The sequence below is a fragment of the Centruroides vittatus genome, unplaced genomic scaffold (genome assembly GCF_030686945.1).
Source record: "Centruroides vittatus isolate TY-2023 unplaced genomic scaffold, ASM3068694v2 contig_1758, whole genome shotgun sequence".
NCBI lineage: Eukaryota > Metazoa > Arthropoda > Arachnida > Scorpiones > Buthidae > Centruroides > Centruroides vittatus.
Window position 1 is genome coordinate 185,620 of NW_027121073.1, and position 26,081 is coordinate 211,700.

Consider the following 26,081-nt stretch of genomic DNA (forward strand, 5'->3'; position numbering starts at 1 on the left):
TATCTATTTCTAAGTAAAAATTGAAAATGTCTGTAGAAGTAATATTTTAAAATATCCTTTTTCATGATAAAGTTTTAATACTTATTACTATAATTTAGACATGTTAATCCTTAAATATACTTGTATATTTAAGGATTGGACCACAAGTATATATAATATACAGGGTGTCCGAGAAAGATCTTTATCATTCTAAACATTAATAATAAAAATATTAACAGGTGAAATGAAATGCAGTTTGCTGCAAAAGAATGAAGACGTCTAAGGGTTTTTTCTAGTATCAATTGCCTGAAGTAGATGGATTGATTGGTCGCGGAGAACCCATATCTTGGACTCCGCGATTACCCGACATAACTCCACTGGATTTTTTTTTTTTGGGGTTATGTTAAAGACAGGGTTTATCAAACACCTGTTTCTGATATATCTGTTTTAAAGGAAAGGATACAATTAGCAATCCTCACTGTTACACTGCAAATGTTAAAAAACACTTGGAGGGAAATCGAGCAGACTTGCCATTGTTTCGTGCTACTGTACTAACGGAGCTCACGTACTGTACGTGAATTGTATCCTTTCCTTTAAAATAGATATATCAGAAACCCGGGTGTTTGATAAACCCTGTCTTTAACATTACTGGATTTCTTTTTTTGGGGTTGAGTTATGTCGGACGATCGTGGAGACCAAGATATGGGTCCTCCATGACCAATCAATCCATCTACCTCAGGCAATTGATACCAGAAAAAAACCCTTAGAAGTCTTCATTCTTTTGCAGCAAATTGCATTTTATTTCACCTATTAGTATTTTTATTATTAATGTTTAGAATGATAAAGATCTTTCTCGGACACCTTGTATTTGTGGCTCAAAACTCTATGACTTCTTCCAATGTGGCCCAGATAAAGAAAAAGTTGGACACCCCTGGTATATATGGTCAGCTTTTCAAGAAAAATGGAAAAAAGAAAATTGGAATTAAAAAAAAAAAAAACAAGAGTCAAATGGTAAGAACTTTGACGTATTTCAAATGTCAGCTAGCATGCATTTGTTTGTTTTTACAATAGAAAAATTTTCCCATTGACTTATCATGGGGATAATCTTTGACCCCTTCAATATCTTCCATTTTAGATTGAATTTTAAAATTTGGCTCTATTTCATGACACGCCATTTTGTTACTTCTATTAATGTGCAAAACTTTATTCAAATCAGTCAAATCATTACTTTGCAAAAGTAATGATTTGACTGAGACTACCAATGAAGATGAAGCTTGCTCACTTTTTTTATTGCACTTCTACAAATTGAAAAAAATTTTTGGAACAGAAACAGCAATAAGTAAATTTTATTCTTTTTTGTTCACTGAATCTGAAAATGAAGCCAATTTTTCTCCATTACCCATCACATTTTTATTACATACCATTAAAAAATTGATGAAAAATGTAAATTTCCCACAGTGACCAAGTTTATTGGTAAACTAAATTTCATGCAATGCTAAATAAATTTCTAATACTCATATTTTATTTTGCTGATTACATAAAAAACTGTTGTATAACATAACTAAAACAGTCATAAAAAGTACCTGAAATTTTTTTATAACTGGAGTCAGATAATCACTTCTTCCTTTGGTGTAAGGTGGGATCTTCTCTTTGCAGAAACCAGCAGTAGTCATTCATCGTCAATTTGTCCCATCTCCCTTGGTAACGCTGCTCAATTTGCAATATGTCCTGGTGAAACTGTTCACCCTGCTCACCACTCACTCCACCCAAATTTGGTGGGAAAAAGTCCAGATGAGAATGCAAGAAATGAATTTTTAAGGACATCCAGCAGCCTAAATTTTTATAGTTCAGCAGGAGATTTTTTATTAAAATATCACTATTTTATGCTTTGTTATTTCCAAGAAAACTATGGACTACATCCTTAAGTATTAGCTCTATGTATTAGCTGTATGTTATTCAACTTCATGTCAAAATTTTCATCATTAAGTAAGTTTCTAATCTGAGGTCCAACGAATATTCCGTTCTTTAATTTAGCTTCACTTAACCTAGGAAACACTTGGTTTACATGTTTAAATCCTGGTCCTTCTTTATTTAGTGCTTTAACAAAATTTTTATCAACCCCAATTTTATATGTAAAGGGGGAAAAATTACTTGCTGAGAGTTGACCAATGGATACTTAATATTGTTTTGCCCAAGAGTGAAAGTGTCTCTTTTTGGTCAATCTTTAACCACATAATGTTCACAGACGTAAAAAACAGCAATATTTTGTAAAGCCACCTTGCAGTCCAAGAAAACCAATAACTTTTAGGTTGCTAGAGATATGTCATAAGTGAGCACTATAATTGACTGCTTTTAAAATTAATGACGTATTTTCATATGTTTCTTTCAAACCAACAGCATGTACTACCGGTATAGAAGGATTCTTGTTTGAATTATGCAGTAGCACTGTTTTTAAGCTCGTTTTTGATGAGTCTATAAATAACCGCCAATCATCAGCTTTATAAGGAATATTCAACTCAGACATCAAACCATTTATATCAACAGGAACACAACTGATCTGCCATAGTGAAATATTTTATTAAATCCTTATTTCTGTCTGAAAAATGAAACTTTGATATCCTTATGCAATAAATTTCACTGATTTAAGCATGAACCTAAAACTTCTGCTTGCTGTTTTGATAAGTGCAAGTTGCAAACCAAATCATTTAGTTCCACTTGTGAAATGAGATGTGGTGCACTATTTGATTTTTCTAGTATAAAATCTTTGTCTTTTGAACCTTGTGCTGCCATATCAGAACAATCCTTTTCAGAATCAGAATTCTCTTGCCAAGAAGCTGGAGCTGTGGGAATAGGCAAATTCTCTCCATGAGGAACTGGTCTCATAGCCGATGGAATATTTGGATACATAATATTACTTTTATTTTTTGCAGAGAAACCTCTGACCTTTGTTAAACAGAAGTAGCAGTCGTCATAATAATTTGCTTGTTCTTGCCAAATCATTGGTATAGCAAAAGGCAAATGCTCTTTTTCCCCTTGTAACCACTGCGTGAGCTTGACATAAAACACATAACACCTAATACATGTTAAATGCGGCGCCCATTGTTTGTCTTGAACTCCGAGTGGACATCCGAAATAAAGTCCATAGGTAGTTTTCATCAATTTTGAAATGGGCTTACACTGACTCTTTGTTGCGAATTCGCCACATACATAACAAAACACATTCAGAGAATTTGTACACGAACATGTTTGCCGCCGCATATTTCAATAAATGTCGAGATAAAATTTAAAAAAGAAAAAAAATTCCAAATTTATTTTACCTGTAATTGAACACGGATTACCACACACAACTTCACTGCCAATGTCTTGAGCTACACTGAGATAACGCGTTTTCAAAGATTGATAACGCGTCTTCTTTGTTCGTGTTCAATGATTCATTGGTTAAAACGTGGGTGCTGGAATAAATAGGTTATAAACTGGCGGCAATCAGGCGGCTGTTCTTTTGTCAGCAATCTTACTCATATCCGGATGTACCTTTTCTCCAAAACTACTGAATTGTAAAAATGTAAATGTAAAAATGTGTTGATTGTAAAAATGTTGACTTTTGAAATTGAAATTTTAAATTTAAGAATTTTTTTGACAAAATCTTTACTTTAAATAAAAAAATTTATTGACAACTGAAAAATTAAATAAAAAACTATTAGGATGTGCACCACCACAAGAGGAACAAGTCAAAGTTTGCCATTTTTACATGGGCTAGAATTGAATATCTGACTGCCCTTAAAGTCAAATAACTAAATAACATGACGTGATAGAGCATTTCTGATCACACTTTCTGTTTCAGCATGAAAAATACATTATAAGAAAATCGCTGATGTATCTGTTACAAAAATCATGTAGACTAGTGTTGTTATTGAAAATTATCAATTTCCTTCCTAGTCTCCTGAACCACCTGTTTGAGTGCTGGGAAAATCATGTAAGATCCCTTGACAGCTTTTTTATTTTATTTTTAATAATTATTTTATTAATGTTTCATCTATGAACAAATAACACATTTTGTTGATGCAAAAAAAAAATATTGTAGTATAGTTTTAGGTTTAGATTTCTTTACACTTTATGTGGGTTAGTAGGTTAGTGATTCTTCTAATAATTTATTGTAAATTAAATTTGATTTTTAATATTTTAATATCTGATACTGAAGAATCAAATATTTGCTAAATTTAAACAAATTTTTTTTTATTAAATTGATTGTTCTGACTTGTATATAAGTATTTTGAGGATGTATTATGTTCCTATTAATTATTGTAAAAGAAAACTTTATATAGGCTAATATTATTGAAATTTTTCACATTTTATCATCACTATAATTTTAAATTATAAGCATTTTTGATTTTTTGAAAAGTTAAACAGATATGAAAAGCTTGTACATATAATAAATATAGTTTTTCTTTACTTCATTGTAATACAGTAGACCCCCTATAACACAGGTTCATATAACACGGATTCGTATAACATAGTGAAAAAATTGCGATCGTATTTGTATAACACACTAAAAGAAACTCATACAACACAGTAAAACGTTGTCGCGACAGGATTGGTCGAATCTGGACCAATAGCGGATATTGTACAAACTGTTGAGTTTAAACGAGCACTGGATTACTAAAAAACATTTATTATTCAACGGCCATAAAAATTATATTTTTATTAATGATGTCTCCAAAGTTGTTATTTTTCTGCGAAAAATTCGCCGATTAGGAAATGCGCCCACTGTTCAATGAGCCGCTCCGTGACAAAAACAAGCTTAAACAATGGCTTCGTTGAATGGTGCACATTCAGTAAGTAATCCTATAATTTTTTTGTTTATAGCATAGTTTATATGGATTATTCCCAAAAAATTATATGTGTTTTGGAAATGTTGAGTCAAATTAGTCTAGAATCAGTTAATTTTATGGAAGAAAACCTTTCAAATAGCCATAGCCCCTAAACTGCACACGTGTCGGGCTGTGATTAGCTCATGTATTTAAGTTACTTGTACAACACGGATTCATATAACACGGAACGCATCTACCGTGTTATAGGGGGGTCTACTGTACAGTCCTTTGGGACAATACTTCCATAATTAGGAGTCGGCAACCCCGACTGACCCTGGGCAGATTTTTGTAAATGGTAGAGATCTATAAGCACAGTCTAACTTAGAAGGAGATTGCATAAACTACATGGACTCTATGAACCTGTTCACTGCATGGAAACTTCTATACCACTAAAACATCTCAGTTTACAATTCTATATTTCACTGTTATATATTTTTATAACTAATGTCTTGTTATTTTTTTAATGTTATTAATATGGTTGTAAATGTTATTGTCATAGTTATTCATCTATTTTTAATACTGTCATTTTGTAATACGACTTATTTTTAATGGAATGTGTGTTATGTTTGAATTATTTTGAACCAATGTTCTAGATTGTAGAAGGCTAGTTCAATTAGCTGGAAAAAAAAATATATTTTTTCAGAAATTAAATTTTGGGTTTTCTATTTCGTTTGGTTTATTGTAGTAATTAGAAATATTAATATTGTATTATGAAACATATATATTAATAAGTATCTTCAAAATAAATAAATATATATATAATAATTACTATATTAATACTAATAAAAAGCTTTTTCTTTTATTATTATTATTATTAGTTGGAGCAGTTTTTACATTTTTCAACAGATGTTATATAGATAGAAGGTATTATTTAATTAAAACTAATCTGATATTTAACACATTGTTACTAACACGTAATAGTAGTATGATTAAAATACTTATTTCAAATTTATATTTTACTCTTTCATTTGGATAAAGTCAAGAATAAATGTTAACAAATAAGATGCATATATGGAATATTATGCTTTATAGATTTTGGAAAGAGAATACTGTTGTAGAAACAGTAAACCTATTTGTAAATTTTATGGAAAAGTTGTTGTTATACTTTACATATGCTAAATGTGGTTCAGAAAAACTTTAAAGGATTCATGGCATACTGGACACTCAAAGACAGTAATTGCAGAAAAATTACAGGTAGAAATTAGAAAAAATTATTGAATAAATTCACCAACTTAATGCCTTCTAATTTTTATTTATTCAGATTATACAAAATTATTTAAATAGTAAAATATATAAAAGTTTTGAAGGAGTAAAATATGATATACAATCAATTTTTTTGAGTCAAAAAAACAAAATTTTTATTCAGATACAGTACAGTCAGTTGGTTTATGAAATATTGAAAGAAGGCTATTATAAATGATGGAAATTACATTATTGACTTAATGTATATATTTTCTTCAAAAATCATTATAACCTTTTCCATTCAACTCAATAATTATGATACAATTCTTCAAAATTTTGGCTTAAACTAGGCTCAGATGTAGCTACATTTAGAAATAGGACTTAAAAAATATACATTTAACACAAATAAGCAACTCTAGAACTAACTCAGATATTCATTTACTGCTTTTCCAGGATTTATATTTCTTATTATTCCTAGTGCTTGGATTTATAGGAACCTTAAAGTGCTAGGAATAATAACTAATAATAAATTCTGGAAAAACAGTGAGTTAATATCTAAAAAATATATTTGTTTGTTAATAGACATAAATGAACTTTTGGATATTATCTTAAATATAAATAAGATAATCAGATCTAAAAATCTAACCTTTGAGAACTAAGGTCCATTCAAAAAGTTTATGGAATGAAATATTTTTAAAATATATTCTAAACAATGAATATTTTGCTTTATTTGCCATCACAGATGCACTACAAATATAATTTTATAATAACGCAAGCTAAATTTAAACATCCAAACATTCAGTTTATTAAATAGAGACATTGCATGATTTTGTGGTATTGTATGATAAAATTGAGGTGGAGTGTTGAATTTTTTGTAATTGAAAATTTTAAAATTAGTATTAGTACGTATAAATTACCTTTTGTTCCATCTAACCCAAATGCTGTCATGTGTTTGAATGCATTTTTAAGGACATACATGTCTTTATGGGTGTGTACAAGGGTGTTACCAGAGGGGGGCAGAGGGGCAGCTGCCCTCCCCTAGAAATTTGAAAAAATTATTTAAATGCTAAGTTTTAATTAAAATAATATTCTTAGGCTTCTTGTAAGTTAAAAAAAAATGTTTTAATTAAGATATTTCTTTTCCGGTACATAGTAAATGATTAAAACTTTATGAATCGTTTTTATTTTACCTACATACAATTCATATCCTCTGTCAATTTACATCATCTTGCCATCCTGACCCATTGGCTGGCGTCGTCCTTGGCTGTGTATGAGAGTGAGAAAGTGTGTTTGTGTGATCAGAAGAAAACTGTTGCTGGCCACACAAGGATCATTAAAAATATCTACTACTTTTTCAGTTGACTTCCTGCCTTGAATAACTTTTGTATATTAATTTTCAAATTGGTTAGATATGCAGTTTTGTTGTTTCTGTAAAATGAAGATTGAACAATACTGAATTTTTACATGACTTCAACTCGTTTTTTTGTACATTTGAGGATTCATAGCTTTTTGTATAATTAAGCCCAATTAATAGTACAATCTCTAGAATAAGTGTGAGTGGCATGATTTTTTATATATAAGTTCCAGCTTACATATTAGAAGATCTCTAGAATCTGATTTAATTCCTTTTTTGTCAAAAAAATTTTCCTTTAACTATAAGTGGATTCATTCTTTCTGTGATGCTTCTTCATGCATTGTTTAGATATGGTTAATATTAAGTATTTACTTATTGAACAATTGTTATTCAACTCAATGATCCTTTATCCATCATTCAAATGGATGATATCCATTTGATATGCAACAGTTTGGATTTGAATTTTTTCTGTGTCATTTTGTCTTTCATGTTTTCAAAACTTAGTTAGTTAAATTCTTTAATCATTATACTTATCAACAGATGGCGACACACCTACTTCTAGAACCAGATTCATATAGTTTAGAAATTCTATTAATGAATTTATTAAGTCATAAATATGTCTTATAAATTTGGCATTAATAATTTGTTTCTGTATTTGATAATGGTCACAGAAAGTATATATAGATGAAAATTTTTATCAATAAATTTGTCTTCAGCAGGAAAATCTTTTCATTAGTATCAGAGTGGTCAGGTTCCATCAATAATTTTATTAAACAAACTAGGTTTTTCAATGATAAAAATTGTTTTGATTAACATAATTTATTAATCAAAACATTTTTACCATTATTATTACCAAAATTATCTATTTTTTTAATATTCTAAATTATTATTGTGAAATGAAATTGTTTTTTATGAAAAAATGTATTTATTATTGCATTATGTGTAGGTTGACCATACATGCCTTTTTTTCCCTGTTTCAACCATCCATCCATTTTACTTTACACTTTTTCCATTTTTGAAAATAAAAAAACTAAGCTATCTAAATTGTGTATTAAATATATTTGTCTATAATATTCTGAACTCATGATTTGTTAGAAAATGTTTATTCTGCATTGATAATGGTTCTAAATTTGAATGAATACTGCTGTGAAAGATGTCTAAATGACAAGAAATTCAGAATAGTTACAGCAAATTTAAGGAATATAAGTTGTTACATGAACAGAAACAGATAAAATTTGATTTGATTAATGGACACTGATAAAGACAATAATAACCAAACATTGGAGAAATGGAATGAAGAAAAAATTAATGTCAGATGGGTCAAAATATTTCATGAAATGCAGAAAGAGGATTTTGAATTTCAAGATTTCAATAATTTGATAAAATTAGTTTTTGTTTTTCAGAAACTACAACTTTTCATTCATTAATTTCCTATGATTAAAAGAAAATTACATGTGTGAAGATGTGAACATTGAACCTAATGTTGATTGGTATACCAAATGGTATACTAATGTTTTAGTCATTACACACATGAAGTTTTAGTTTTAGTTAACTAAAACCAAAATTTCATGTGTGTAATGACTAAAACAATGTTAGTGTTAATTCAGAAGAATCTAACATAGAAAGTGAATTGCTTTCTGATTTTGGTACCGCAGAAGACTATGATAGATAATTTTCTTTAGTTGCAGTAAATATTGAACATTTCTATTGACATAACTTTGTCTTGAGTTTTTATTTAAAAAACAAAAATCTGTGGGTATGCATGTAAAAATTAAGATGTATTTTAGATTCAAATAAATATAGTATTATATTCTTCAAGGTGTGTGTGCACGCGTATGCATATTAAATCGTATGTATAGCTTATATCATGGATCTTGGCAGGGCTGTAAAAATGCCAGTAGTAGGGACCAATCTATTAGTGAAGGGAATGAATTGTTTAACAAATCTATGACAAGGGCACTGTGTGTTATCAAAAAGAGGTTCTTGAATGAGCTCAACTGAAAACCATATATTGTCCAGTCAAGACGTGTGAAATAATCTGTACCTAGAAATACACTGGTGGACAAAACTTAAGGACGGACACTATTTTCAACAATTACAGTTAGAAATTGAACCGCAGCAGCCTGTTGACATATGCTTGAAATCATGATGTACTTTGTTATGTAAAACTTATGCAAATGTTTGAGTTTTGCATGTGTTGATGACGTGACAGCATGGGTAAGAGATTTCAGGCAATCTGCACGTACAGTCAGTTTTCGTTGGATGTGAAATTTGAGCAGGAAGGAGTGAAGTTACAATAACGAAATTCTGGACATGTCTTTCAGGCATCATTTAGATAATTTTACTTGTCAAAGAATAATCAGAAAGCTGGAAGAAAGGCAGCAAATAACAGACGTTTCCCATGAATTTAACATCATGCACAGTATTATTTCTAGGCTATGGGCAGCAGGTGCCAGAGGAGAGGTTATCCTAGCAGTATAATATGCCAAGAAGATCAGTACATTGTTCTTTCAGCAAAAAGGAACCAATGCAGCACAGCTGGTGAACTGGCAAGTCATTTACAGGCAGCCACAGGAACTAAGATATCTTGTAAAACTGTTGCAAAACATTTGCGAAAGAAAGGACTATATGCCAAAAAATCTGTTGTGTGTTCCCACTCTCAAGTCACTGAAGCGCCTGTTTGCAATGGTGCCGTCTGCATCGCAATTGGACTAATGACAACTGAGCTACCATGCTCTTCTCAGATGAGAGTAGATTCAGTCTATTGTCTGATTTTAAATGGCAACTGATATGACATGAGGTTAGCAGTGCTTATTGTCCTGAAAACATTCAGGAAAAAGTTTGATATTGGACTTGCAGTATCATGGTGTGGGCAGACATCATGGTCAGTGGCTGTACAGACCTGTATGTGCTTGATTGAGGAACCATGACCAGCCAATGATACATTGATGAAGTTCTACTCCCACATATTCGATTTTTTGAGGTGCTGTCGGTGAAAAGTTTTATTTTATGGATGATAACATGTCTTGTCATTGCACACAGGCTGTAGAGGAGTGCCTTGATAGTGAGGATATTCATTGCATAGTCTGGCCAGCCCATTCTCCTGATCTGAATCTGATTGAAAATGTATGGGATGCCTTGGGGAGATGGATTGCTGGTCAACAATATCCACCAACAAACAAGAAGACCTTCATCCGTGCAGTGAAAGAGGAGTGGGACCACAGCTCCTGGATCATGTTTTGAGTATGTCACATCGTATACAAAGTTGCATTGCACTTTACGGTGGCCATATCCCTTACTGACATGATGCTCAGGATTGTATGTAGTAAGTATTGTGCATTTTTTGTACAACCATGTGTTCTGAAAATATGCATCTTTTACAAAAACACCCTCTTTTGACATTCTATGTACTTCCTTCGAACATAATTATTATATTAAATCATGTTGAATATGCTGTCAATACTATTGTTTTCTTCTTGATCTACAATCACATATAGTTTTTCATATACATGCCCATTTCTTCTTTGTCCTTAAGTTTTGTCCACCAGTGTATAAAATAAATGGTCTCTGTAGACTTTCATTCAAAAAATGAGATTTTTTCCTCTATATTTTGATTAACAATATGTATTTATTTACCATTTTTCACAGATCATAAATAAATGCATCTTGTTAATCAAAATATATACAAAATCATGTATACAAATCTCTCTGTTCTTTCATTGTTCTTTCAGCAAAAAGGAACCAATGCAGCACAGCCGGTGCATACAAAAACATAAATACAATACAATACAAAACCATACAAATTAATAGGAAAATGTAGATAATGTTTATTGTACAAAGTAATACAAAAAGTAGACATTAACTACCAATATGTTAAACACTCATTCCTCAGTAATTTATGAGATATGTTATTTGATAAAATTAAAAATGAGAAACATACTAATTATTATTTTTCTGCTTAGTTAATCATTACAGAGAGATTACAATTTTTTTTTTATTTGCTGTTTTACACTTCTGCAAGAGCTTTGTACAGTAATGAATAGCACTGGAAAAATTCATTTGATAGAGTTGTATTTTGTATATTCTTCTAAAATAAATGCATGTTTTTTATATTCATCATCTATTCAAATAGTTCTACTTTATTTCTTTTGTTTGATATTCTAAGAGAATCCATCATAAAAATTTTTGTAGGGGATTTAACAAACAGTCAATTAAATAGCAGTAACTCTGGATGAAATGATGGTGTAGACTACTTATGTTGATTAGCATTATTGTGCAACAAGTCTATTTTTGATAGCAAATCTTCTCTTACAGGTAGGTGTTGTACTGTACAATGATGTTTCCTTCACAATACATGATAAGGCTTCATATATCCCAAAAAAGCTTCTGTGTTTTTCTAGATTGTCAATATTGATTTTTTTCTTTTTTTTAGAAAAAGAAAGTCTGTATATATACACTTGTGTTCATTTCATGCTGAATGACATGACATTTATTTTAGTGTTCACCATATATTGAACTTATTAGGAGTATTTACAATGGAAAACTCTTCTAGATGAACTGAGTTATACAAAAGTTTGTGAATTACAAACATGCATACCAACTAGATTTTAAAAAAAGTAATAATGCCATCTAGTGACACAAATGGAAATGACTACAGTTAAATGATTGTATTATTAATAATGTGTCACAAAACAATGAAGTAACTTATCTTTACTGGAATTAACTATTACAATAAGGTTGATGAATAATTGGTGTCTAGATAGTTATTAGAAAATTATTAATAAGCATTTAACATTAGATGTTATTGTAAAAGATATTTAGATACAAGATAGAATTGTATATAAATCTGACATTTGATAATTAGAAACATAAAATGCTTAATTTTTCACCAATAAAAAAAAGGTTGCAATGTAATAAATGCAACCTTATCTCATCTTATCTTTATTGGACCACTTCATTGATTGGCATTCTTATCTCTAGGAAAATTATTTTGTTATTTTTGTAAGTATGCACTATGATGACTAGTACCTCTATTTGGAGGAATTCAGCAATTAATGAACACTGCTCTGAGACAACTATTTGAAAATACTAAGTACCAGTATCAGAAGTATTCTACATGAAAATTCAAATTCTAAATTCTTTTAATGTAGAAATATTTCAAAATACTTCATGAATGCTTGAAATATAGTGCCTTGAAATTAGTTGGAAATATAAAAATATTTGTTATGATAAAACTTACTTGAAGTACTTCAAAATGTTTAGAATGCTAAAATATATAAATATAGTCAACTCCATTTATATGTTTTTCAAGGAAATGACAAAAGTATCATAAAAGTGAGAAAAACATATAAGTGACACTATTTTGAATTGCTTTCAGAGAGTAAATAATCATCATAAAAGAATGAAGCAGCACAAATTAACAATGTACAGCTGAATTTGTACTTGTTACAGACATTACATCATGCACACGAAGAATCACGATATCAGGGAAACTATTAACAGAAGCAATTTTGAGCAGGAGGTATAGTAAATCAGCAATATCAATTGTGAACCAGTGATTACTGTGTAATTAATTTAGTTTTTTTTTATTGTTATAATAAAATGAGTTTTAGAAACTGAGACACATGAATGCGAAGATGAAGAGAATATTGATACTAGCTGGCTTGAGTTACCATCTAATACAGTAGAAGATATCTTGTATTACTTGATAGAACATTTTGGAGTTTTTCCAGAGCTTTTTCTCATGCACGTTTGGTGATTTCTTGTGTAATAATGTTAAAAAGCTAATTTTCTGGAAAGAAGCTCAGATAAATACTTTTATATTTGTCTAGAACAAAAACGGTAATATAGGTTGACTATCCTTAATCTGAAATGATTGGACTGAGAATGTTTTGGATTTGGAATACATGATATTATCATGTATTTCAAATTGAAAGAATTATCACTATCAGATCCAACAGAAAATAGTCAGACATCACACACTTGCAATGTTTAATGGTTTATTAAATCATGACAGTTCACCATGTTTCATGTGCAGTATTGTATCATCTTTCATGCTTTTTTGAGTCATAGTTTTAACCTAAAGGACTTAATGTTAAGAAAGCAAAGTTATGGATTTCAGAATATTTTAGATGGAGGATATTCAATTTGTATTGAAATTAAAATAAACCAGTGATGATGACAATCTTTTAATACTGTAAGCAGGACTCTGTTTCAGCTAAAATGTTCTGGTATGCTAAATCAGAAGATAGCATGAAAAGTATTTGTTGCTGGTACAGTACTTAGAACTGAGAGTTGGTTGGTAAAAATAATACTAAATTATATTCAGTCACCATAAATGCATACCAGCATTAATTTCTTTAGAAAAAGAACACTGATCATAAGTAATTCTTTTAGACTACTACTAATAATCAAAAGTATATACAGTGGGTGATCGGTTAACAAACATAATCGGTTCCAAGACTGTGTTTGCTATCCGAATTGTTCATTAACAATTATCAATTTACTATAGATTTTTATGGGAATTTGATTAATCCATTCTGGAGACCCCCAAAAATAAAAAATTATATACTTTCTTACTACGTTTATTTATATGTAATAATAAAAACATATATGTACACACAGTCTTCATTTTTATCAGTCATATTTTTTCCGTTTGTGGGGGTTAAAGAATCTGTCTAATGTTCATTACTTTTTACTCCAGGATTTTTCAGAAGTAATTAATAGCATTGTTGTTGTAGAGGTCCTTAAAGCTGTGGTCACACCATGCAACTTTTAGCCACGCAGGCAACTGCAACCACGACTGCTATTCCCGTTAATTAGTAAACCCCCTTTGAAAACAGGCACGACTGCAACCGCAACTAGAAACAAAACGTTTGTTCTACTCACGCCGATTGCAAATGCGCATCCAATCAGCAAACGCCTTTGTGCCACATCATATGATGACAACATTGAAAATAGTTCATCGTAGACGATTTGATACTTTTACAGAATTGAGATTGATAGAGCTTATTCAGGCTCACCAATGCCTGTGAGATTTTAATTCTTCATTTTATCAAAGATTTTATCTCTTCATGTATTCTTGCCAACTCTATCAAAATGATTGCCTTTTTTATTAAAATTTTATTCATTACAGAAAATGAACTGCTGGCTATTTTAATAAGAAAAGTGGCTAAAATTCCATAAATACTCTGAAGTGGAACGTAAAATGCCGGTAAACTAATGAAAGTAGTCAAAAACAAGCTACTGTAATTTTATTGGTTTATTATAGAGTCACGTGTTTCCGAGTTGCAACATCAACAAACAATGTGTGACCACAAGAAGACACGTGTGACTCGCGCTTGTTGCAGTTGCAGTTGCCTGCGCGGCTGGAAATTGCATGGTGTGACCACGGCTTAAGCCTATTAACCTCAATCTGGTTTGGGTGCCATTCTAAGACATTGTTCTGACATCCTCCCACTTCTTCAAAACATCTTTAATAGTAGATGTCAGCATTAATCCTCTTTTTCAGAAGAAAACATATCTTGTCTAGTTTCTTGATGTTCTTCATTCAAGAGTTATTGGCGTTCTTCTGTCGTCACATCAGTTTAAGATTCCATTATGAGCTCTTCAATGTTCTTTATTTCTCAGTTGTGATTTTTGTTACTCCTTTAGCTGCTTGAACCTTCTTGATTATACTGTATCTTTCTTAGATAAGATTGAACTGTGCCCTATTGTAGACCTGTTCAAGCCTTACTGCCCAGCAACATCATTTTTCATTTTTTTTTTTCATTTTCATAATACCTTTACTTACAAAGATGTCTGCCCCACAGAGCACTGCAGAGGTTAAAATACAACTATAAATGAGATAATAAGACAAAAGGGTTACATAATTACTGATACATACCTACAGTTATAAAGTAGAAAATATAACCCAGGAACATCAGACATCTTCTGCCCGCTCTACCTTTGCTATTATACTCTCACTGTTCGAAAATAAAAACAGATGCAAAACTTAATGAGTGCCCATCCAACAGTCTCGTGAATACTCTAAAAAAATTGTTTCTGTCAGAAAAATAAAAGGCTGGAATTACAAGGGAAAGTTTCAAAGTTCGGAGGAATACTATCCAATCAGTATATACCGGGTTGAATGTCAATGTCGATGTCTCCCAGGCTCCAAAAAGTTTCAAATTGTTGCCTGAAGACAAGGGAAGACCAATCGGTATTCATTATTTTACATCGCTTCTTGTGTCTATTCTATGAGGTGTTTGTTATCCAAATATGTATTTGTTGTCTGAACATAAAAAATCTTTCATGAAAGTGTTTGTTATCTGATTTATTCGTAGTCCAAACTGTTGGCATACCTGTCTCAACTTGTTCAGAATGATTCATGCTAACTGATTCCCCCCTCTGAAAACAGGTTCCAATGAGTAGAAACCTGAATCACTTTGTCTCTACTTGTTAAGTCTCCTTGACAGTTGGTTTGTAGAATAACTTCTTAAAAACTCAAACATGTCTTAAATTTCAATTATTGTGATGGAAAATGCCTCTTATTACTCCATTACATCCATCAGCCAGAACAAGAAATCAGAGATCATTGAATGGCTTTGAAATCATGGTGTTGAATGCAACAGTAATTTCTGAAACTTGAACTTCTGGGAAAAGTCAAGTCAATTCACGGTGAAAAGAAATTTGATTTGTTATTGATGATTTGCCTAAACAGTGGGGGCACACAATTGTAAGGACCACCCCCTATCATTGTGAACTCCAAGGTATTGAGCTTATTTGGGCAAATGTGAAGGACTAGATTGATCACCATAATATAACTTTTATGGAACAAAGTGTCAAAATTTTCTGGCAGCAAGCTACTTTGCAAGTCACACCATACCAAAAGTGGAGAGATTGTATCAGAAGCATAATGAAATTAAATGAAAATTTTTGGGAAATGGACAGCTCTGCAGATCGGATATTGGAGGAGTTTTCAGGAAGAGGATATTTATCAATCTGGATAATGACAGTTTCTCTGACGAAGATTTTGCTAATGACTATTTGGACTAGGATGAATATGCCACTCCAATTCAGGACTAAGAACTCCAAATTTAAAGTTCTTTTTACAGTTTTCTCAATGTCTCTATGTTATCATTAAAAACAGCCCTTTTCAAGGCTACATGAATGCTGCAAAGGATAGACCCAATTAGTAATATTCTAACATTAAACAGACACAGTTTAATTTTGTCATTGGTTATGATAGTCACTTGTACCTGGAAACCATGCTGACACGTGGGCTAAAGTCTTCAAACATACTGACTATTTTTCTCTCAAACACTTAACAAGATTACTGAAAAATACAAAAAATTTGGTACTTTTCCATTAACTGGGCACCAGTCATTTTTACTATCTTTAGCGAAATCAATTTTTTATTTTGTAATTCACACGTTTAAAATTACAATGAAATAATGAACAATTAACAAAGGAATAAACTTGCAATAATTTTGATGTTTTAAGTAAAACATCAAGTTTCAGGGACTACAAAGTTTATACCTGTGGTTTATTCGCGAATGTTTGTATCCGTCTTCCAACTTGACACTTTTGTATGTTTTTCAATAGTCTAAAGATATTACTCTACCTTCTTTCACATTATTTCATATTGCATCAATTGATGTTTTAGCTGAATAGTCTTGCACATTGACTGAAAAACACTCTTTCAACTCTTGGCAAATTCCACCGAATACCCACTGGTGCGGAAGAACATGTCTGACATTTTGTTTTTTATGTGTAAATTGACTTCCATACACCTCAATGACCCTTGTTTGCACCACATAATTTTACAATGATTAGAGAGACTAAAGAATTGGTACAAACATAACACATATAATTATTCCAATAAACAATCGTGCTGGGATTATTTCATCATGTAAGATTCCAATTTCTAGGATAAAACGAAATGCAGTTCCTTTGTCAGTTGACAAACGCCACATTCTAAAATCTATTTTAAATTGAATAACAACAAACTGACCAAAAGGAACAATTACGGCAAACTTTGAAAAAACATTACAGAATCTATAAGTTTTATCAAAAACGTAATTTACGTAACCACATGATGTTGAATGATGCAGCTATGAGATGCGGTACTATGCAAACTGGGTTAAAAATAAATTTAAAAATGCAATTTTAACTTTGTAAATTTGAATGTAGAATAAAATTAAATCAAATAACATAAAACAACAATTCGTTGTGTTCGAATTTTTTTGGATATTTCCTGAAGAAGGTCGTTAAACATGACCGAAAACGTTCGTTTGTACCGAATAAACACGGCTGCAAATTTATAAGGTGTCATGAGTGTAGTGTTTTAATAAGATATGCAGTCTACGATGAGTTATAAAACAACAAGTTACACATAAAGTATACACCTAGAAGGTGAAATTTATTTATTTATACCAATGTGAAAATATGGTAATCGTTTTCAATATCAAATGTGTATCAACAATCATTGTTCAAATTCATAATAAACTTTTATAACTTTTATACAAACTTAAAGAAAATGGTAAGTTTGCATTCAAATAATCTTTACATAAGATTAAATTGTAAATGCTAATCGGATTTCATCAATTTGCTGGCACCCAGTTAACAGAAAAGTACCAAAAATTTTTATCTCATTAATCTGTCATTTTGCAATTATCAGTAACAAACCAAAAAACAGTCTTCACTTACAGAGACAACCTTTCATTTGAGGTGAATTAACTGTTGCTTAATGAACAAAGGAATAATTTATCCCAAATATGATTAGATCATGCATAAAGAAGGGAGATGAGTAAAGACCAGACAGAGAAGTGTTGCAGGTCAAAACTGGAGTTTAAGATGTTATGATTTTGAATGAAAATTTTCCTGGTAAAATTCACCCCACAAACTAATATTCAGGAAATTCGAGAATCCTAGCAAAAATTTAATTAAATGGAAAATATAGGCCTATCTTTATCTTCTGAAAAGGATTGTGTAATTTATGATGAAATGTAAAGTCAGTTTAATTGTAAAATTTAATAATTTAGCAATATATTTAAACATAATTATAAAAAATGAAGAAAAAATATTGATCATTATTTAAACTTGTGATAGACTAGGGCTGTTTTTAATCAAGGCAGAGATTAGATAAAATATTAAATTGCACACAAAATCCAAATATTTCTAAATTTCATCACTAATTCTCTATTATAATCATTGATATGATGTCATTAAGAAACAACAAATTTTTTTGTTCATCCCTAAATCTATGCACATTGCACACTATTTCAAGGTTTTCTTCTTTTTGATGGAAGTGCTCATTATTTTGGAAAAAAATTCCAAGACTCTCCAGAAAATAAATTACCAAAAAAATATAAATAAATAAATTAATCATAGTGTCATCTCTGTCAAAGTAAAAATGTGTGTGACTGTTAAATCCATAGATCATTCCTCTGGCCCTCTCCCACATTCCCCAGGTTATGAAGGGTTCAGTTTTATTCACACAAATACTCTTTTCAAGGAAAAATGATATACACATATTACAACTGATAAAACTTGTACAGCTTAAGTACACACAAGTGTAGCAAAATTACCACAGAGTCTCATCCTGTCACCCTATCTTTCCTAAAATAGGCACAGTTGGTATTTACTAAGTGCAATCTTTTATTGTGCAGATTATACCTAGTTTCAGTCTTTCATAGGTCTACTATAGTCTAAAAATTTTGCTGTTTTTTGACTCAGCTATATACATCATCTTGCTTCTTAATTTGTAATGTAGTATATTTCTTAAAATTTTATTTGAAAAGTTTTCATATTCTTTATTATAATTAAAACTAAGCTTTTCATTTTTAAGCAAGAAAGGAAGAAATTATCACAAAGGCGTTAATTAAGTGTAGATTTCCTATGAGAGCTTTCACCAATTTGTAATTAATACCTTTGTGATAATTTCTTCCTTTCTTGCTTAAACAAAAGATTGTCTGACATCCAACTCTGGAATCTCAAATAAGCTTTTCATTTCCATTTTAACTTTGACATTTCCATGAATTCAAAATATATTAATTATATTTTATATGCTGTATGAGAACTGTATGATGTAAGTCATAGGATGATCATAGAATAATAATATTGTCATTTCAATTTGATAAATACCAACATATAAGCTATATCTGGTATTGTTATATAACTTTCTAATTGAGGTTTTGAACTTTATCATGTAAAAGATTTGAAAATTTATTTTATATTTATAAGATGTGAACTACATTAAAGATAGGTTGTATTCATATTTAGCCAGCTGTATTTCATATTACAACTAATTGAGAGTATGTGTTTGATTTAATTGTAAGATGGTCAGATGTTTTCATTTAATACATCTTACTGTATATGTATCTAATGCAATGATTTTTATTTTTTATTTTTGATAATTTTATTTCCTGAGATGTAAAAGATTCAGTGTTGTAGTTCAAGTTCTGATCATCAATACAAAAGTTAAAACATATTTCAAGGAATACTTAATCATGTCAAAAGCAGGAAACATTGTGATTAATGACATAAAACATCAGATTTCAGATTTTTTTGTTTACTTTTAATCTGCAAGTAATTATAGAAATAAAAAAAAATATAGAATCTTTAGACTCCAACCAAATGCTGAATTCTGTCGGGCTAGATATGGCTAAATACTAAATAAATTATTAATACTAATACTATTTATACTGAATAAATAAATTAGAATTTGGCATTTGGTTGGAGTCTAGCTTATAGTATATCGGATCTAGCGATGTTATTTATATAGAATCTTTGTCACCTTTTTAATTTTTTGTTTGATGTGATAAATTCTCTTCATTTGAATAATCAAATCCAATAAAATTTTTGAATTTTAATTTAGCAGTAATTCATAATTTATTTCATAGTGATTTTTCACCTAAATCTATAATATTTTATGAATTACATGAAAAGTAAATATTGACACTCGGTGAATATAAATATATTGATTTGAAAAAATAAATGCCACTTTGTTTAATAGTCTGCTTGAGTTCGTAATGTTTTTATATTTGTATTTGTTTTTTTTTTATTTGATTCATCTTTTGGTTTTATTTGTCTTACATTTTGTAGGTCACAGATGTCTGATAAACTAATTATGAACAGTCTCATTCAATCATAATTATTGTTTTCATTTCAAAAATCTATCAGTTGTGTTTGATTCTCTGTTATATTTAATATTATTTTTAAATGCTTTTATTTAACTTGCTTTGTATTATCTTCAAACTGTATAATTCAGATTAGAAGTGGATGACACTTCTAACAGTCTGAAACTTTGAGGACATTCCTAAGTCCAATGAAATACATTTTAATGAAGTTTTATAAGAATGACCCTACCCTGAAACCTGATAAACATAGGCCCTATGAACATGACCAATAAAAAGCATTTTCAACATATATTAAAATTATTTTTTAAACAATTCTTATATATTTTTTCCTCTATAGATTTAAATGGGTTTGATTTAGCTGTATTCTGTATGTTTTTCCTATGTTAAATTTTGTAGTATTGGCTACAACAGCTTTTTTTTATTGTTTGTTGATTATATTGATTGGTATCAAATACAATAGGTGATCAGTTAATGAATAATCTGTTCAAAGATGATGTTTGCTACCTGAATTGTTTGTTAACTGATTATTGATTTACCATAGATTTTTATGAGAATTTGATTAATTTTTTTCTGGAGAACCCCCAAAAAATAAATAAATAATTATATAATTTCTCACTACATTTATTTATATGTAATAACAATAATACATACATACACACACAGTCTTGCATTTTCATCAGTCATGTTTTTTTCTGTTTGTGGGGCATTAAAAAAATATGTTGACTGCTTTTCTCTCTTCAGGATTTTTTGGAAGTGATTATTAGCATTGTCATTGTAGAGATCCTCAAGCCTACTGACCTCAACCTGGTTTGGGTTTGGGCCATTCTAAGATAGTTGTTCAAAAGATCTTTAATAGCAGATGTTGGCGTTGATCCTCTTTTGTCTTCCTCTTTTTCAGAAGAAAACACCTCTCTCAGTTCAGAAGAAAATACCTCTTTTATTTCTTGGTGTTCTTCATTCAATAGTTTAAGTTCTTCTGTTGTCAGATCATTTTCATATTCCATTATGTCATCTTCATTCCCCTCCAATTCCAGATCTCTAGCAGTTGTCATAATTTCATCCATATTTTCAGGGACATCATTTCTGTCTCCTTGAATGCAGGATAGTCATAGCTTTTGTCAAGCTGAATACAACTGTCATTGAGTTGACTTCTGACCATGCCTTTTGAATAAGCCAGACAGCTTCAAGAATATCAAATTTTTCTTTTCAAAATGTTTTTAATGTCATCGCTGAGAACTGACATTCTTCAAAACACTGACAAAACGGTGCACGAACGTACTTCTTGAAACCCATAATGACCTACTAATCCATTGGCTGAATCAATGAAGTGGCATTTGGAGACAGAACTGAACTGTCAGCCAGGGAAAGTCTTCCATCAAATTATCTTTGAGGTGTTTTGGGTGTCCTGGTGCATTGTCGAATATCAAGTGCTTTCAATGGCAATTTATTGGTTTGAAGGTAAATCCTTGATGCTTGAAGCACAAACTTTAAACAGCCATTCTTTGAAAAGAACCTGCATTACTCATGCCCTTTCATTCAATCTGCACTTCACTGACGATCTTTCCTTAATTACAGAATTTTTTTGAATGCTCTAGGATTCTCAGAGTGATAAACAAGAAGCAGGTTAAGCTTCATATCACCACTAGCATTAGCTCCCAAAAGTAATGTCAATTGGTCTTTCATGGATTTGTGCCCAGGAATATTTTTTCATCTTTTATGATGTAGGTATGGTTTGGCATGCATTTCCAAAAGAAACTAGTTTCATCATAATTGAAAGTTTGTTGTGGACAATATCCTTTTTTTGTTTTTAATGAATTCTTGAAATTTGAGACAGAACTTCTCAGCTTCTTCTTTATCTGTACTAGCAGACTCACCATACATTATCATATGTTTAATGCCAGATCTCCTTCCAAACTTTGCAAAACATCCAGCGATAGTCTTGAATTTTACCTCCTCGTGAGAAATGTGGAATTCGTTTCTTCATTTTTTCAAAAATTTTTCTAGCCTTTTCTTAGATGATACTCATATCATTTACATCTCTTTTCATTTCCCCTTTTTTTTAAATCCAAACTAAAAGCAATCTCCATTTTTTTTTATGGATGGCACATCTTTGTTTCATAGATGTGATTTTTGTTGCTCCTTTAGCTGCTTGAGTCTTGATTATATCATTCTTAGCTAATATTGTACCTACTGTAGATTTGTTCAAGCTATACTGCCTAGCAACATCAGACATCCTTTGCCCCCTCTACCTTGGCTGTTATCTCTTGCTTGGTTTCTGTGGTGAGCACAGTTCTTGACACTCCACTTTTTTTTAGGCTCCATACTATTATCAGTTTATATTTAAATAAAAAGTTCAGAAGAGCATTATAAAAATTCAGAGATCAGAAATCAACTAGTGCACAAAAAGGTAACCTTTTGTGCATAGTTTTCATTCATTCACATATTATCATTCCAGAAACCATTCATAAATAGCAGTAAAATACAGTTATACAAATCTTACACACAGCATCTCTTCTTCTTGTGTTTGTTCTTTGAGGTGTTTGTTATCTGAACATAAAAAGCTTTCATGAAAGTGTTTGCTGTCCGATTTATTTGCAGTCTGAACTGTTCGTTAACCAATCACTTATTGTACTTTGTATTGATTGACAAATAGATATAACAAAGCTTCAGACCAGATTCTACAAGCTTCCTAATTTCTCATTATAACATGTTTATTTTTAAGATTGTAACATATTTATTTGCTGCATTTTGTATTAACAAAAATGAAAGATTTTACTATTTAACAATTTTATGAGGTTATATATTCCTATTATTTTTTACCACATTTCTCCATCTATTCAGTAGCATCTCAATTCCTCTCTTGAAGAAATCAGTTTACTATTTGGAGTGGAAGAACACCTCCATTGCAAAACCCACCTCTTCATCTGTGATAAATTTTTTAAGGCATGAAATAGATGATAGTGTGAAGTAGGATTGCCATAAGTTTAAAACCAAAAATCAGGACAGTGTAAGGAAGTAGCATTGTGGTAAAATTTGATAGATATGTAACATTAGGTAGGCAGTAGCTCTGGAAAATAAGTGTATAATTCTAATTAAATTAATTCTATTGAATTATCAATAACTGTTCAATCAATAATTCAATAACATTTTTTATTATTTATTGAATCAATTGTACTTGTTTGACTTACATATTTCAACTAAACTTGTTTTTATAAAACCTGGCTGCTCTGTTGTGGACATAGGCAAATCCATGATGGACATGATTAAAAATGAACATCCTCTTAGTACCAGGAAGAGTAAAAATAATAAATGAAAGGTAAACTATGGTCATATATAACCATTGATCCATCATCAATGATTGCATGAAACTGTTGATAATTTTGAAGCCAGTCCACAGCAATATATATGGCCAACAAAACACAATGCATGCACCACAGATTACTAAAGGCATATGCGTGTGAAGACAGATGATATATGCATGCATGACATCTGCAGATATGCAGACAATTCTTATTTAACTTTTTTAACAGAAATCAGAATATTTTTGGGAAAAAATGGACAAATTGGGACATGCCTAGAAAACTTTCTGACTAGGACAAAGTGTTCCAAATCAGATAAATCCTAAACAATCAGGATATAGGGGCAACCCTAGTCTAGAGAACCCTAACCCTAGAAGGAGCGGGTGTCTGGACTATAAGTTATAAAAACTGGACAGAATTAAAAGACCAATCATTTTTCATCTGATATCATGAATGATTTTATTTTGCATAATGCTTGAAACATGGGGATGTGTGTTATCCTGCTGGAACAATATTTTCCATTGTGGTATCCTCCTATCTGCTGGTTGAACAGAATTACTTGTACTGTATTTAGCAGGTAACAGTAGACTTCACTGTTTACAGTGCTGCCACAAGGAAGAAGATCCCAATAAATTAGGGTAGATGTACCAGTTTTGGCCAGTGTACCAGTTCTGGCCAGAAAACAAATTTAACTTAAAAATATAATCACCCACATATTCAAATCTGTCCAATGAAACAAACTTTTATTGTTAACTGTTCACACAGTTAACAATAAAAGTTTGTTTCATTTGTGATTATATTTTTAAGTTAAATTTGTTTTCTGGCCAGAACTGGTACTACACTGGCCAAAACTGGTACATCTACCCTACACCTTGCATTTATAGCAAAGACACAGAGCATCTGTTTCTTGTCATGACTGTCCAGTTTCAGTGTTGATCAGCCCCCTCATTCACCTTTGGCCATTCACTCAGTACTCATTACACTTGACCATCATAGTAGACCCAACTTTCAACAGTAGTGATGATTTAGCTGAAAATCATTTTTGTCAGTGGTAGTGAAGTTGTTGACATACATTAACATAGTGCTACTTTATTTACAATGTCAAATCATGTGGTCATGTAGCATCCTTGCCTTTTTTTTGTTTTTGCCAGTTTTTCAACCACTGCTATGCTGCCATCTTTGAGCAGATTAAACTCCCTGTGATAATTCTGTTATGGTACAATCGTTTTTCTGCCTGAATCATTGAGCCAGGATTCTCTTGCATCCTTTCAGAGGTCTACCTACTTCGTTTTCATGAGTGCAAGAATTATGATCATAAAATTACCTGAACAAATTTTGAGCCGAATGATCTTTCATAGCTTTCTAATCAAGAAATTCGTTAACCTTATGTACTGCTATTGACATTTTGCATCCATTTTTAAACTGGATAAGTAAACAATTCTTATGTCTTCATGAACAACTTCCTTGTATTTTTTAAATAAACAATTGCCATGGAGATAGTAATGACAAAACATTGAGTACACGAATCACTCTTTTTAATGAAATAAAATTCAGTTTTTTTATTTGGAAAATTTATGAAAAAAAATTGATCTGGGAAAACAGTTAATAGCAAGGTTGAGGCTAAAGTTTTAGATGCAAAAACGTGCACGTCGGATGTTCAGCGCCACTTTCCTGTAAGTCTAGAAGTTTGACAATGGCATTTGGAATGTCGAGCATGATCCCACTGACTTTCCAAACACCATCGTCAAACTTCTAGGCTTACAGGAAAGCAGTGCCGAACGTCTGACGTACACGTTTTCACATTGAAAACTTCAGCCTCAACCTCGCTAATAATTGTTACAACTCTACAGTTTATTCTCAAACATAGCATTTCTGAGATTGTTATTAACATTAACAAATCATATTCTGATTTTCATTTATTATTCTTTAAAAAAGAAAAAAATTTTGGTAAACATAATTTATATATTCAAATCACTAAGAATAGAAGACAGTATACAGTCACTACAGTGCTAGTAGTTTATTTTATTTAACAACAGTTATATGTTATGTAAAAAATTTTAATTATTTCTTTAAGATTCTGTTTGTATAAAATTTTTAAGTTTATAAACATTATTTTATATATAAATATATTTCTGAAATAAGGAGTTTGTGAATAGAATAAAGGAAGAAATTTTAACCCAGCATTGTCCAACTAAATCTTGAAACTTCATTGGTGAGAGAAGTTAGTAGCTATTGAATTAAGAACAAGACGATAGGAACTTTTTGTAACTGCAAAGTA

The 26,081-nt window shown here is 30.8% G+C and overlaps 1 protein-coding gene across 2 annotated transcripts in view; it reads left to right on the forward strand.

Moving 5' to 3' along the window:
* LOC136969194 (serine-rich adhesin for platelets-like) overlaps positions 1-26,081 on the forward strand; it is an 86,060-nt gene that overhangs the window by 10,816 nt on the left and 49,163 nt on the right. The window contains exon 1 of one of the 2 annotated variants that reach the window (XM_067263289.1): positions 5,690-5,711. The exons of the other annotated variant lie outside the window; for it this stretch is intronic. The gene's annotated coding sequence lies outside the window, so the exon portion shown is untranslated. Of the gene's footprint in view, positions 1-5,689; positions 5,712-26,081 lie in introns of those variants that run through there. 2 annotated transcript variants of the gene reach the window in all.